Source organism: Crinia signifera, chromosome 4 (genome assembly GCF_055691185.1).
Source record: "Crinia signifera chromosome 4, ASM5569118v1, whole genome shotgun sequence".
In the NCBI taxonomy this organism is placed as follows: Eukaryota; Metazoa; Chordata; class Amphibia; order Anura; family Myobatrachidae; genus Crinia; species Crinia signifera.
Window position 1 is genome coordinate 241,011,078 of NC_139220.1, and position 16,231 is coordinate 241,027,308.

At 45.7% G+C, this 16,231-nt stretch overlaps 1 protein-coding gene and 1 long non-coding RNA gene across 7 annotated transcripts in view; one reads left to right on the forward strand and one right to left on the reverse strand.

The window, feature by feature from the left end:
• Positions 1–16,231, reverse strand: part of SEMA4B (semaphorin 4B) — a 254,134-nt gene that overhangs the window by 180,368 nt on the left and 57,535 nt on the right. The gene's annotated exons all lie outside the window — the stretch shown is intronic.
• On the forward strand, positions 13,525–15,618 carry LOC146075172 (uncharacterized). Its single transcript, XR_014473513.1, has 2 exons — positions 13,525–14,228; positions 14,302–15,618. It is a non-coding gene; the product is annotated as an uncharacterized LOC146075172 (long non-coding RNA).

Sequence of the window (16,231 nt, forward strand, 5' to 3'; positions counted from 1 at the left end):
TTTGCTTTAATACACGCTGTTGAAAACCATTGGAGTGCCGCTGTCTGTTCCTTCCTACGAGACTACCTGTTTGTTCCAGAAGGCAAATCCTTTGATAAAGCTGCCTGGAGCAGCGAAACCGGTCAGGAATCTGCCTCACCTTGCCTAACCAGCATCCACAGAAGGACTATTTTGGGATTACAGACCCACCCAACACCCTTTGGAAAACCATCATCCACCATCTGCCCCCACTCCCCCCCCCCCCCCATCACCCACCTTTCCACCTCTCCAATTGGATTACAAACCCTGCAACTACAGTAGAAGTCGAGGACAACACCCCGCTCAATCCATCAAGCGGCAGGAGTTGGTGATTCGTGCCATCTTGGGCCACTCCTAAGACTAACATCTTGTCCTCCCTCCATATTGCACGTTTGGGGATACCATCACAGCTCCAATTGGACGTTGGTCACTTTCCCCATTGACAGGTGTGGGACATCAGTTTACACTCAATTTGGACGTTTGGGACTTCCTGGGTCGAACCCATCCATATGGTTATGGTCTGGGGAGAAGTTGCTTTTATTCTTCCAACATTATTGTTTTTATAGCCTGTTTACTTTCTGGCTTCATCATTTTAGAAGTGTTAATAAATTGTGATAGATCTAACCAATCTCCACCTCATTTTTATGCATAAATTTTGCACATAATACCATCTAATTAGCGCAGCCCAAACCTTTTTTCCTTTTTTGCTTGTGTACTTCCCGTACAGGACTAACTATCCTGTCCCAGGGCAGCTGCTTAGAAAGACAACTCAGGTCAGGCGCACCTGACCCACAATCACCTTGTGTGATCTGGGTCTAAACCCCCTTTTTCTATTGTATTATACCGGTGGTACACGCTACAGCTAATAGAACTGCTGATTGTCCATTCATTGTCTCTACATCAGCAGCAACCTAGTACTGAACGTTCATTTCAGAACCACTGTGCATTCTGTCTCTTTATGCCTGGCGGGATGATTTTGTACAGAATATGTTTCACTATTAAACAAGAGTGTTACATTATATGTACATTAAATGCTATTAAAATGCTATTAAGACTCAACATAGTATTTAGACATGACATCCATCACATTGTACGAACGCACCAGCCTAAGAAGTACCGCTATAGAAGCCTGAGGGACATAAAACAGGTTTATGTTATCCCGGAACACTTCCAGTATTACAGATCAAAATAATTCCTACCAGCACTAGAAGAAAAAATAAATCTTAGTTTTAGATTTCCATATACATAGTACTGGCTGCAACTTCTCCATGGCATGAGGATAGAAGTCTAAGCTTCCAATTGTATTATTAATGTTATCCAGGTGCTAGGAGTCTAGGACCAATATTCATTTACAGGTTAAAAATAACACTAATCCATGGCCCCTCACTGTCATGATTCTTTTAGGACTGTCCCACCTGCGAGCTGCAGTGTCTCACGGTGTGGGTGTCAGTTGGGAGTCCCCCTGTCACTTGCTGCAGCACTGAATAGAGGGTGTGCCATGTGCAGAGCCAGTGGAAGAACTTGTGGGTGCAAAAGCCCAACTGAAGTTGCCACACAGCAGTGGGTGACAGGGATAGGCAGGGGGAGGCAGAGTGTGACAGGGAAAAACAGTCATTGACAGGAAGAGGGTGACAGGGGCAGCAGTGGGCCACTTAATCCTCAGGGGCCCTGATGCTCTGCACGCCAATGAGTGTCTATTCACTGGAGACAGAGGGACTGAAGGCATGCCAGCGGCTCCCAGAGTGCTCCATCACTATGGGCATGCACACACTGATGGAGAATGGGGGGGGGGGGGCATACTCACTCTCTGCCTCAGGGCCCAGTAGTGTCCACACCAATTGCAGCACTGGAAGCCTCAACACAGAAAAAAAAAACCTTTTTAAAGCAACGCTGGCATTTTTAGCTGATATTTTGAGGATCTCTCACAGCAATGTTGCCAATCAAAGGGTTAACTTTACAATCTGCTATAGAAAAATAATTTCTAAGACTTCAACATTTTTTTTCCAATTGAACAGTTAATGTAGAAAATAAAAATACAATTCCTCCCCAAAAAGTATTGCATTACAACTCATGCTGCAAAGCCACCCTTCTAAACATTTTTTTGATCTGTTAAAAGTCGTTCTGTTCTTCCTGTAAAGACAGATGTTCCAGATCGGGAACCACCAAGGCAGGCTAATATTTCACTGTGAGCAATCATTATCAATAAGCAATTAAAATAAAATCAAAGGCCCTCAAGCTGTACCGGGAACACTCTGTAAACACTTAGATCTGGAAGTTTTCATAACCGAAAAACGATGTGTAATTATATCTCTACAACTCGTACAAAATAACAGCCACGATTTTCCATAAAGTGACAACCTAACTATCCAAAATGACATTCATTATTTACAGCTGTTTTGTACATTGTGTTTTACTCAATGGCACATCTATAAGGGTTAATCAATTACCGATATCGGTTGCCTACTGTATATCATTCGGTGACGTCACTAGGCCCTCAGCTGTGCACACAGTCAGATTTAGCAGCATGCACAGAGAATGAGGGGGAGCCATTAACAATGCATGAGAGTGCGCATAGTTAACGACATTGAGCATACGCACAGACATATTTTATACATCTATAAGGAGGGACTTTCTGAATTATATTTTTTAAAAACTCATCTAGAGTGTACAGAGCTTAAAATGTTCATGGCCTGATTCAGGATAGTCAGAAGTTTGCCAGTGTCAGCCAAGTTGGGAAAAAGGTTGTTAATGTGGAAATGATGAAATGTTAATAGAGAGAATTTAAAAACAAATTGAAAATAATTATGGCCCACAAGATGGTGGCCAGTGTATGCAGCAGTCACGTCACTCTAAAGGCCTATGTCACCAAAGTAGTGCGTACACACTGAGCTATTGTTCCAAAGAGCAGGAGGATTTTCAGTAGTCGAAAGACTTTACTGAAAATCTTTTATATAAAAGGCTATTTGCATAATGGGAGGGGTTTGAATTCCAAAGGTGGGAGCAGGGGCTATTGTATTCAGCGCATTTCTGTTCTTGGGGCCTTATTCAGAACTGATCACTGGGCTGCGTATATTCAAAGCCCAGTGATCAGGTAAATACCGCCCTGCCTGTGCAAAATGTAACATACACATGTAACATACACATATGTAACATTGCGCCAGCCAAGTATACATTGCCACCATAAAAAATATACATTGGCGGTCAGGGTATGGATCATTGGTTAGACATCAATTAGGTCAACACCACAAGGTCAACATGCATCAAGGTCGACATGACAGGAGGTCGACATGGGGTTAGGTCGACAGGGTCATTAGGTCGACATGGGGAAGGTTGACAGTCAAAAGGTCGACATGGGGTTTTTCACGCAAATCACCTGGTGAAGCCGAGGCGGGCAGCGGATGTCAGCTGCCCGCCTGCTTCCCGCACAGGGCACTCGCATATCTAAATCACCATAAAGGTGTCTCTGATCTGCGAGCGTTGGAGAAATCCTTCGATGGTCACCGAATGGATGATTACGCAAATCAGTCATTCGCAGCTGTGTGGGGGATCGCGGCGTGTGAGGGGGCGGGGGCGGCCGGCACTGCGGGCGGCGTTTATTCTAATTTCACAGCGTTGCGTGTGGACCAGAATAAGTAGAGATGATGGCTGAAAATCTATCCATCATCGCTAGATGTACTGGTAAAACCAGCAGACTGCACAACTCGCTAGCGATGATGCGGGAGCATCATCGCTAGTTGGGTAGAGCAGGGCCATACACACTAGGCAATATTCAGCAGAAAATCGCCTAATGTTTATTGGCCTTAAGGTTAATAGCAGACTGCAAGAGCAATGGATAAAACAGGAGGAAGTTAGATTGTGCAGCCCTCATGTGAAGTCTAACATTTCATGTATGCAAGTTTTAACCAAATTTTGTTATGGCATTGTACTAGGAATTTTGACAAAAAAAAAAAATAAGTTGGGCTACCAAAGACATGGAACTTTGGTAGCACAACTTTAATTTTTGCACAAATGTGATACATTTGGAAAGCTACAGTAAATATACTGCACGTATATGGAAGTTTTAAAAACAATAGTAAATTGCTAATTTACAGACCACCAAAGACCACGTCCTGTATTTTTGAAAATGTATCACGATTAGTGATAGTGATTTTGTTTGTTCAGGACAGATGTCAGTACCTGCAAGTTCTGTGGCTGCAATAGAAACAATGAAATACAGTACTTTTAAAGTTCTTCCAAGTTGCTCCTTATACATGATCTAAATAAATCAATGCCAAGTTCACAGCAGAAAAGGGAAGCACTATGACAGTGGAGTCACTATGGTGTGACAGGAGTACAGCATTCCCAATTCACTTCCATGTTACGCTGAGTGAGCATTTCTCAGCGTATCCTTTGTTCAGAACAATGTGCAGAGAAAATAACAGCATTATATAACTTTGGTATGACCGTACCGTAATGTCACACAGAGGTGCAAAATGCTAAATCGCAGCTTATTTTACTCTCTCCCATTCCCTCTCCATTATTGTCTATGTGCAGTTGTAAAATGTTCATGTGGATCTGTAAACCAATAATCTGCAGAAGGAAAATGCAGAAATGGGCACGCTTTACCTAGAACGGCGCCCATCGCATGCACTAAAAAAACGGGTGCGATGCGATGCCCGTGATGGCCGCGATTTCCCATAGGGATCAATGTTAAAAGTGTGATTGGACGCGATTTTAGTGTTCAATGGCTCAATGGGCGCGATTTTTCCATAGGAAACAATGTTAAATGGGCCACAGAGCCAAAATAGTCACCCTAAAGTCAGAAATGGCCCCCACAATTGTTAACGCCACCCCACGATCAACGTCAACCCGAAGCGTGGCGAGCGCAGCGAGCCCGCGAGGGGCGGCGGTACGCGTCCTCCGACCTTTTCATTCCCCCACTATCCACGTCGGCTTGGAGTTGAGAATAGAATAGTGTGGCGAGCGCAGCGAGCCACCGAGCCCGAAGCGTGGCGAGCGCAGCGAGCCCCGCGAGGGGACACGGATACCTTCACAGGTAAACGCGTCCCTTCGCGGGCTTCACAGGTATCCGCTGCGCTCGCCACGCTTCGGGCTTGGTGGCTCGCTGCGCTCGCCACACTATTCTATTCTCAACTCCACGCCGACGTGGATAGTGGGGGTATGAAAAGGTCGGAGGACGCGTACCGCTGCGCTCGCCATGCTTCGGGTTCACGTTGATCGTGGGGTGGCGTTAAAAATTGTGGGGGCCATTTAAGACTTCAGGGGGACTATTAGGGCTCTGTGGCCCATTTAACATTGTTTCCTATGTAAAAATCGCGGGCATTGAGGCATTTAACACTAAAATCGCGTCCAATCACACTTTTAACATTGATCCCTATGGGAAAATCACGGGCATCGCGTCGCACCCGTTTTTTTAGTGCATGCGATGCCCGCGATTTTTTACCCCCGATGACCGCGATGGACATCGTGGGCGCTGTTCTAGGTAAAGAGTACCCAGAAATGAAACACTACAAAAGTCTGCCATGTTGTGTCTGTGTGACATGACACGTGGAGGTTTTTATTTACAAGTTATACAATGGAGGTCAAAAGACTGACCTCCTTCACAGAAGTAAAAGTACACGTTAACAGTCATATGTAAAACACATTAGCATTTCATATTTTGGTCTCGATGGCATATAAGCTTGCAATTTAAACATAAGATCAGTTGCCAGAGGGGATACGGCACTGTGGCTTATGGGTTAACAGTTGCAGAGAGCTCCATCAATGTCGCAACCTTGTGATTTGCCAAGTTCAATAGTATGGTAGGTGAGTGCTCACTGCTCAGACCTGTATTTTTCCAAAAAGAATAAATACAGTACATGCCAGTCTATAGCTTCTCAAGTTGATATAATACTATATTATTAATGCTTAAGCCTCATACACAGGGGCACACCCGCGATGACAGAATATTGCCATCAGAAAACAGAGATTCAGGCACACATCTCTGTTTTGTGATACTAAAGCCATCACTGCCCTCTTCCTCAAATGGCTGCCGATGGTAAAGACCCTAACACCTGCATCCGCTTTGGGTACTTGTGTATTATCTGGGCGCCCGATTTTTTCACCGGGTTGGAAAAATCGCATTGCATGCAACCAAATCGCATGTGATGCGATGGACCCGATTTTTCCATAAAAATCACTGTTAAATGGTCCCAAATGGCCCCCTGGCCCCCCAAAATGCCCCCCAGGCCCCCCATTGTTTGTATGCCCCCTCATTGTTAACACCACCCCACCATCAACGCCAACCTGAAGCGTGGCGAGCACTGCGAGCCCGCGAGTGTCGACGGTACGCGTCCTCCGACCTTTTCATACCCCCACTATCTACGTCGGCGTGGAGTTGATTTTATATAGTGTGGCGAGCGCAACGAGCCACCGAGCCCGAAGCGTGGCGAGCCCCGCGAGGGGACACGCATTCACAGGTATTACGCGTGTGCTCGCCATGCTTCGGGCTCGATGGCTCGCTGCGCTCGCCACACTATATAAAATCAACTCCCCGCCGATGTGGATAGTGGGGGTATGAAAAGGTCAGAGGACGCGTACCGCCGCCCCTCGCGGGCTCGCTGTGCTCGCCATGCTTCGGGATGGCGTTCATGGTGGGGTGGAGTTAACAATGAGGGGGCATACAAACAATGGGGGGGCCTGGGAGGCATTTCACATTGACCCTAATGGTCTCAGGGATCATTTGGGACCATTTAACATTGGTTCCTATGGGAAAATCGCGTCGCATCGCATGTGATTTCGGCTAAAATCGCATGCGATTTCGGCTAAGATCGGCATCGCATCTGATTGTATGCCTTAAGTTAAGGCATACAATCAAAAAAACGGGCGCCCAGATATTACACAAGTACCCCGCTTTGCAACAGATGCAGGTGCAAAAAAATGTACTGCACTGAACACAGGTATATTACAACCTTTACGGAATAGCAATGGCACCTACATCAGGCCCCTTGCGCTGTGAGAGGCTGGAGGGGCCGGCACATGTGAGCAAAATACAAAAATACTTACCATGCTGACCACAAGACATGCGTATGCACCAGCCAGGGGCATATAACTTGTGGGAGCTCCTGGTGTAACACACAAATTGATGATGACAGCCAGTGTCGGGTTCTCATTGGCTGTGTGAGTCTAAATACCCCCAACTGATACTATCACTGATGTGGCTGCTGAAATCTATTTGCATCACAATAATATCCAGCAGTGGTTCTAAACTGTGGGTCCTGACCCCAAAGTGGGTAGCGACCATCTCAGATAATTTTTTTATATTGTCTGATATACAGTATGCAAACAATCTGAACACAAAAGGCAGATTTCCATTTGATCTTTTAAAGGGCAACAGATAGTCATATTGATTAGTGGTTGATTCAACCATTTTGTATTTAAAGAGAGATGTTGTCTCTTCACTGGGAGTTGGCAACTATGGGAAGGTAAACTAGGGTAGGGACTGAGCCTGCCAAAGGGGTGTGCTGCACATGTTTCTGGATTACATTACAGTAAAGAAATATGTTCCAAAGAATGGTAGACTGCTAATTATCCACATGTATACATCATTTACCTGACAGAGGCAGAAAGTGAGAGGGATGCCAGCGATGAAATGGTTACAGTAAATATTTTAATGCTGGATTAGATAAATTCCAGAGAGGCTCAGCAATTATCCAGAAAATTTAGATGTAATTTAGTGACATTTAATGTTCATTGCAATAACACATTCCTGTTTATCCTGCGCTGCCTGTATGGTTTCCATCATATCCCTCTGCCAAGAAACACGCTGGACTTAATCTGTCCTTATGAAGCTAATTATTTGTCCATTTGGTTACCATAAAAAGCTCCTTTCCAATAAATTTAATCTGTTTGGATTACAGATCTGACACAACACAGAAATAATACAGAAGCTGCAATATACCTAATAAACCTAACAAAACATGATGAGAAGTATGGTTTAGATTTATTTATAATATGTAGACTGAAATATTAACAACAAGACTGAGATAGGTATTTAAAATCCAATTCAAGCATAAAGAAACATGCTAATCTCAGACCCAATGTAACTTTGTATTACATCCCTCTCATGATCACTTTCTTTTGTGTTTATAGGACCACAGAAAGAAAGTCTGGAGTTATGAGGATGTCCTGGGCAGAGTGGGGTGACCTGTCCCTCCAATAGCTCTTGCCACTGCTCTATTACTTTTGGAAAGCAGGTAGCAATAAGGTGCACCTTGTGGAGGAGGAAGTGGCGGGTAGACATGTTAGGGCACTGAAATTCTTCATTTGGCAAAAAAGGTGTCCTAGTCATAGTCAGAACATCCATCTGGTTACGGTATAAAAGGTCAACCTCAAATGGTCAATATTAAGGGTGAACAACTTCTCATGTAGCCTGCAAAGACCTTCCTCAGCTACCACATGCCCTATTCTCTGCTACGTCTTCTGCAGCAATGATGTCTAAAATGGCTGCAGGAGAGGAGCAAACCTAAATGGACTAGCAGGGTGGGGTACACTCTCGAGGTCTCCCATGCTGCGATGCATTTCATAATCGCGTCTCGCCGCACTGCACCGAGACTTGATAATCGTCGTATCAAATACAAATACATTATATCACACACAATGGATTGGCTCGGCTTTAAATATCGAAAAGGAGGACCCTTTTCGAGGGAGGACAGAAGTTACAAAAGAAGGACTGTCCTCCCTAAAGTAGGACGATCGGTCACCTTATCAATATGAACAAAAGGTTGACACATCAAAAGGTCAAAATCAGATTTTTTAAGGATTTTTGGTGTCAATTTGGATCCCCAAGCAGTGTACTATGTTTGCTCGCCATGCTTCGGCCAAGGAGTCTCACTTCGCTGTACCATTCTCTATAGGCGTCCATGTGGATGCTAAAGAATGAAAAATTGCCTGTCCACCTATAAACTGGATCTATTTAGGGCCCAGAGCCTACAGAGGGGCCTAAATTACCTATTTTGAGATCTTTGACAAGCAAAAAGGAGTAGTGACGCCGACCAGTTCAACAGTGGTTCAAGAGGAGTCACCACCTATATACAGGTGCAATGGGAGATATTCATTCCTTAAATGGGACATTATTTCACTTAGTTAACAGAACTTTACAATTGAGAATACAATAATAAAACAGGACTGTGTAATACTAGACAGACTAAGAGGGAAGTATCAGGCATATATACTCTGGCACTCTATGGGGTGTGGCATTCCAAGCTACAGAGGGCAGAGTGGCTTTAGGCCTTCCCCATCATCATTTACACCCACTTCAGCCTGTAAGAAAATAGTGATCCTACAGTACAGAAACTGCTGTCTAAGAAAGAAATTGTCTTTTACCAATAAAAAACAAGTTTAAATATTATTATTATGAATTGTGTCATGTTTTATGTGGTCACCAGACTGATGTATAAGTTTATTTACAGGCAAGTATTGAGAATATTAACAGAATAAAACAGATCTCTGCTACCTGTGTATGGACTGGAGGTTTTTTATACGGTTGTGGAAAAGGAGAGATTATGGTATAGAATGCTTTCATTGACCTACATATTTGAACCTACTAAATGCCTTTAATGTAATCTTGGTAAAGAATAAGCAACTCTGACTTTGAGCAACAGCTGTCTCGGTGCAGAATGCAGGGTTACATCTTTCTAGACCTGCAGTTTCTACCAGAGCCAGATTAAGGTCTAAATGGGCCTGGAACTGAAAATTATCAAGGGCCTATTATGCGCAATAATAGGGGTTGCGGCTAGCATCTAATAATATGGGGGACGTTACCAGTGTTCTGGTTGGGTGGTCTGCTCATGGGTGTGTCTCTATTTGTGTAAATACTTTCAAATAATTATATATGCCTGGAAAACGCAGGGGGCTGGCATAAGAAAAATGCAGGGAGATATATTGGCGGGTGCACTCCAAAGGTGCACCCGCAGGACGCCGATGTCCTAAGATACTTGAGGGGTGAGGCGGCACTCCAGTCATAAAAAAATACTGAAAGCCGAAACTTGGTAGACAGTATGTCAGCACCTTTTATGTGGTAACCTAAGTTTACCACACCATATACCCCTTATACAAATCATGCAACACAATAGTAACCCCTTATACTGTACTTGCTTCTTACACATTATGCCACATGGAATGAGACAAAATTCACACCGATTGAGCAAAAATTCACGATATGCCACACAGATTAAGGCAAAATTCACATTTTGCCACATGGATTGAGCCAAAATACACACTATACCAGGCATGTCCAAACAGTGGCCCTCCAGCTGTTGTGAAACTACATGTCCCAGCATGCCTTGACATTCCCTAATTGCAAAACTGTGGCAATGCATGATGGGACTTGTAGTTTCACAGCTGGAGGGCCATAGTTTGGACATGCCTGCACTATACCAAACAGATTGAGCAATAATGCACAATATGCTTCATAAATAGGGGCATTGCGCGCGAAAAGGCGCACATTAAAAATTTACACCATAATGCTCATTACATGTTAAGCCGCACACCATAATCTCCATTACGTATTATGCCAAACACCATAATGCCTATTAAAAATTATGCTACATAAGTGTTGAATACCTACATGCTCATTGCCAGGGGTTCCATGCTCATTGCCATGTGGGATTACATGCTCATTGCCAAGGGGGAATACATGCTCGCGGTAACTGGGGGACAGTCGCCGCCAGGCAGAAATGACAGCCATTAACAGCCGGGCAGAGAACAGGGGGCTGCCCGGCTGTATTTAGAGCACTGCATGTCCCGGCTATTGGAAATAATACCCCTTATATACCAGAAAATGCAGCGAATATGGTCCCAGGATCTTGCAGGGACATTCTCGGACTGGCCCCTTTTACACAAGCCTAGTCCCTGCATTTTCTGGTGTGAGGGGGAGAGAAAACCACCCCCGCCCCCCTTTAAACAACCAGCTAAATCTTCGGAACCAACTGACCCATTTACATGTAGCCTTCAGATGATTTTGGTCCAGTGAAACTGGCCCGTTTGGTTCCAGAGAAATCTGCCCTCAAACAACATGAACAGCCATGAAATTACATTTCAGAAATGAAAAAAAAAAAAAGTTTTACCTGCAATATCTCTAGAACCAATGAACCCATGTGGACCAGGTATCAGATTGAAGGCCCAGCGATTTGGGTTCGACTGAGATCAACCTCAAGTTTCTGTGATGCTGTAGGGCAGACCTGGCCAAAAGGTAGATCCTGATCTACCAGTAGATCTTGGGGCATCCGCTGGTAGATCACAGCCAAATTAACAAAATACACGTGAACTTGAACATCTGACGTTTCAGAATGCCAGCTCCCGGTAGTGCCCCTGATGTCATGACGGCACCGGAGTGCTGTGAAGAGCCCTCTGCAGCTGCTATATATCAGTATGGCCCCACACCCACATATGCTGGGCTTACCGCTCTGTACCAGCACAGAGGCTCCTAACAGCACCAAGTACATCCTGACCGACTCCTGAATGTAGTGTGTCGGGTGTAATTGTCTGATATGGGTGGTACAGTGGCTGCAGGCTGATGCTGCTGTAGTACAGCTGCCGCCTGCTCCGTTAATATGATACAATACCAGAGTGGTTCCGTGCTTGTGTCCTGGTTATCAGTCGCTGGCTGACTAATAGATCCTATAACAGAAGAAAATGGCTGTGCGCTGTCGGACCACGGTGTAACAAATTATGAGCAATCACAAATATTCTGTTCAGTCAGCAGTCAGATGCGGGTACTTGGACCACATATAGAAAGATCACAAAGAGAGAAAAAGACAGACTGCGCTAAAATAGAAATCAAATGTAATCCAAAAATAAACATAAAGGTATCAAAGCAATTCAAATACAAAATAAAATATAACAATATAATTTCATTTGAAGGTCACTATGGCCAGTATTAGTAATACTATTAGTAATCCAATCACATATAGCATCTACCATTCTTATATATGTGATTATATAACTAATAGTAGAGAAACGTGTATGCTGCATGGGTGTATATTGTGTGTAGGTATTTTAGCAATTGTCCGTGTTGATCGCCCCTGCGAATGTGGGGCAGAGATTTGGCTGTCCTGCAAGGCGTAAGACTTAAGGCCCCTATACATTAGGCCGACTTGTCCTAGGGACAAGTCTGACCCAATTTACCTGCAAGCCGCCCGGCAGCTCCCCGGGAGGCTCACATACAATTTGGCACTCGCATGCGATTTATCCCATGTAAAAAAAAACCCGGGGAGCTGCAGGGCGGGCAGCGGCGGCGGTGGTGGGGGCAGGCAGCGGCGGCGGTGGTGGGGGCGGGCAGCGGTGGTGGGGGCGGGCGGCGCCACTACGCGTCCCGTCCCCGCTGCTGCTATGTGTAAGTACACTGCCCGGCCAGGTCAGTCAGCAGCACTCGCCGGCGCTCAGGGACCCGCTGCCCGCCCCACTGCTCCCCCGGTGTCTGCATGCATATGCCTGTCAGGTGGCAAGCATATGCATACAGGGAGGTTGGACGTGATCGTATGTACAGACCGTCCGACCTCCCTGATCCGGTCCGATGCGCACGGGACCGCGGATCGGATCAGATATCACACACCTACGATTTTGGGCCGATTTCACCCGATTATCGGCACAAAGTGCCGAAATCGGATGAAATCGGCCCAAAATCGCATAGTGTATGGGGGCCTTTACTTTTACCGAGCGAATGATTTTAAGCTCAATCAGTCCGAGCGCTCTCACAGTGGAGCGAAGCCACCGCCCAGCACATGTAGTCACCACCCCAGTATACGCCCCGATTACCGCCCAGTTGTGCCCTCGCCAATCCATACGCCCACATTACGACTACTCTGCACGAGTTTGTTCGCTAGCGTATTTCTACTCGTAAGGTCGCGAGTGTGCACGGTTGCCCAAACCTACACATGCGCCTTGCGAATGGTACGCATGCGCAGTGGGCTAAGATACACTATGCAAATGAATTGGTGTCCGAGCGAGGCAAGCAGAATGTGGCCCTATGTGTGTAAGAGCGGTCAGCAAAACAAAATCTATTGTGGGAAGCATAGGGCCTGTGAGCCTGGTTCAGAGGTGGATGCTATGTATGTATGTATGTATGTATATATATACATATATGTATGTATGTATGTATATGTATGTGTGTGTGTGTATGTATGTATGTATGTATATGTATGTGTGTGTATATGTATGTATGCAGGGCCGGCCACTGGAGGGCGGCAGTTCGCCCCTCGCCCCCCGTGCAAAGGGGGTCCATGCCGGCTTCTGACAGGAGCCTGCAGTGGTGTCCTTGCTGCGCGGGTACCTGCGGCGCTGAGTATAAAGCTGGCGGCGGTGGGGGTCCCTTCAGTGAATAAGAAATAACTAGCGATATGCGGCGGCGCGGGAAGCGCTTCTGTTTTGAAAACATTGGCCGCACGGCGCACGCTGATTGGCTGAGATTCACGCTGATTGTGCAGTTCTTGATTCTTATGTATTTAGATCTACAGAAATATACAGTTACCATCTCTACTGGCAGCAATGCCGTGTGCAACTGTGCCCGCCATCGTACAGTTAGATTTACGGGTCTGCAGTAAGGGTTTCCGGTACTTTCATGCATGCGGAATAGCAAAACTAAATATCAGTATATGGGCCACCTCCGAATCAGGCCCATTGACAATGGTAGATCTCTGCTAAATATGTGAACTAAAAGTAGATCCCGCATACCTCCCAACATGACCCATTCCAGGAGGGACAAAATGCTCTGCTCCTGGACTTGCTGCCAGTGGTAGTTGTAGATGTGGGACTGCACCAATGTCACAAATTCAATAAGGGGAGCCACACCTGCCAGTGAGTCCAGACTGTGGTGTTTAAGGTGGCAGTTGGTGGGGCTCCCCTATCTGAATTGTGGACTGTGCTGCAGCCCTGCAACTGCCACTGATATGAATGTCCAGAAAGAGAGCATCTTGTCTCTCCTGGAATGGGTTATGATGGGAGGTCACCCCTGCTAGAATACAATGTAATTACAGTGAAAATTGTGTTCATATAAAACCTCACATTACCAAAGATTTATAGGGAAATCCTGCCATCAAATAATACATTAGATTCTGATGTGAATGTAATATTTAAAGTGAGAAGTTAAATCACATTTCCCTCAGATCAGCCATGCAAAAGATAAAGGAGCTGTGATGTCATAATGGGCCTCAAACCACAAACTGGCCAATCAGGTGGGGTCTGTGAGGTCATAGTGATGTCATAATCAGGGCTATACTGAGGCTGTCTCACTCATTCACCTCACAGAACTCCGGGCAGTGCGCATCTCACCAGCAGGAGGACATACTCACATAAGGTTAGTGACTGGACAGAGATAAGGGCAGTTTAGCACGATGCGGCGGTAGACTCGGAGCGTGACTACTGTAATATATGACTGATCACCTGACCGACAGGACAGTATTGGATAATAACAAATCTCCCACCTAGGGGGGCAGTACTAAGCAGCCACTAGGGCTGTGCCTGGGACACCTAAGGGCGGTGTCTGGATGGCGCTGGATAAACCCTGTATGGAGCGGTTAGGACGTGTCGCAAGGCACAAATGTGTCCTACTATGCTGCATCAAGTCCCCGTACGGATCCCTACTTATTAATGTGCAGAGGTGGGAGAGATGTATACGGTGCTGTACCCATTACTTTGTTATTATCTGATACTGTTGTTATAGCTTTATCATAGTTTGGGCTCCATGTAAGAGTGATACTAAATCCTGGCAGCATATTGTGTTAGTGTCCATGTGATACACAGGATATGCCGCTGGTATTTACCATCACACACAGTATCTTTCCAGCGAGGACCAGCGGTGTCCCCTCCTCCGCTGTATCCTCCGCTGTGTTGCCAGCAGCCTGTTGGCAATGGGTTACTGACTAATGCACATACATGACGGCCGTCTGTGTATGTGTATAGAGATCAGACCCGGTGGGGACATAGGAAACAGAGTTAGAGCTGTCCTATATATATCATTGCAGCCCTAACCCCTTATAGCACCAGAGACGAGTCCTAAAGGGGTTCTGGCTGATTCTTACATGGAGTCCTAATACTAATGGGTAGCTAGCTACCTTGTCTCTTTCCCCCTACCTTGTCTCTCTCACCCCCTACCTTGTCTGTCTCGCCCCTTTTACCTTGTCTGTCTCTCCCCCCTACCTTGTCTCTCCCCCCATTACTTTGGACATGCGCGTGCCCCCCGGTGCCATCGGGTGCGTTCTTCATCATCTGGGAAAAAAGTTAAAATACAGATTTGGGGTGACAGAAGGGATGACGGGTTATATAAGGTTAGTGGGTGGGTGGTTTGGGCAAACTCTGCAAAGTCTCTTAATGCCTAGAGGGACGGGCAGTCCGTCAGCCATGGGTCCCCAGAGGTTTCCCCCACAGGGGGTTTTTCCTCTCCTGAGTGCTGATGGATGACTCTTCATGAGTCATGTGGCTTCCACCATCTTGTTCCTCTTATAGGACAAGTGTGTAAGAGTTCTGGAACAATCCTGTTCCAGTATTCTCTATTTTATAATGCAGAGCAAAAATAATATATACATTTTACTTAAAATAAAAGTTTGAATTTATTTATTAAATATATTTTGTATGAATTTGTCTTTATTTATATTAATAAATGCTCCAAAAGGTCAGGAGGTCGCAGTGAGGGCTGGTGGGTAAATGAGATTAGAGGTGGTAATGGAAAGTAAATGGAGTAGGCTTACACCCTGATCACTGAGGTGACCATACAAATGGGAGGGGCGTATGGAGTAGGCTTACACCCTGATCACTGAGGTGACCATACAAATGGGAGGGGCGTATGGAGTAGGCTTACACCCTGATCACTGAGGTGACCATACAAATGGGAGGGGCGTATGGAGTAGGCTTACACCCTGATCACTGAGGTGACCATACAAATGGGAGGGGCGTATGGAGTAGGCTTACACCCTGATCACTGATGTGACCATACAAATGGGAGGGGCTTATGGAGTAGGCTTACACCCTGATCACTGATGTGACCATACAAATGGGAGGGGCTTATGGAGTAGGCTTACACCCTGATCACTGAGGTGACCATACAAATGGGAGGGGCGTATGGAGTAAGTTTTCACCCCGATCACTGAGCTGACCATACAAATGGGCGGGGCTTATGGAGTAGGTTTATACCCCGAACACTGAGGTAACCATACAAATGGGCGGGGCTTATGGAGTAAGT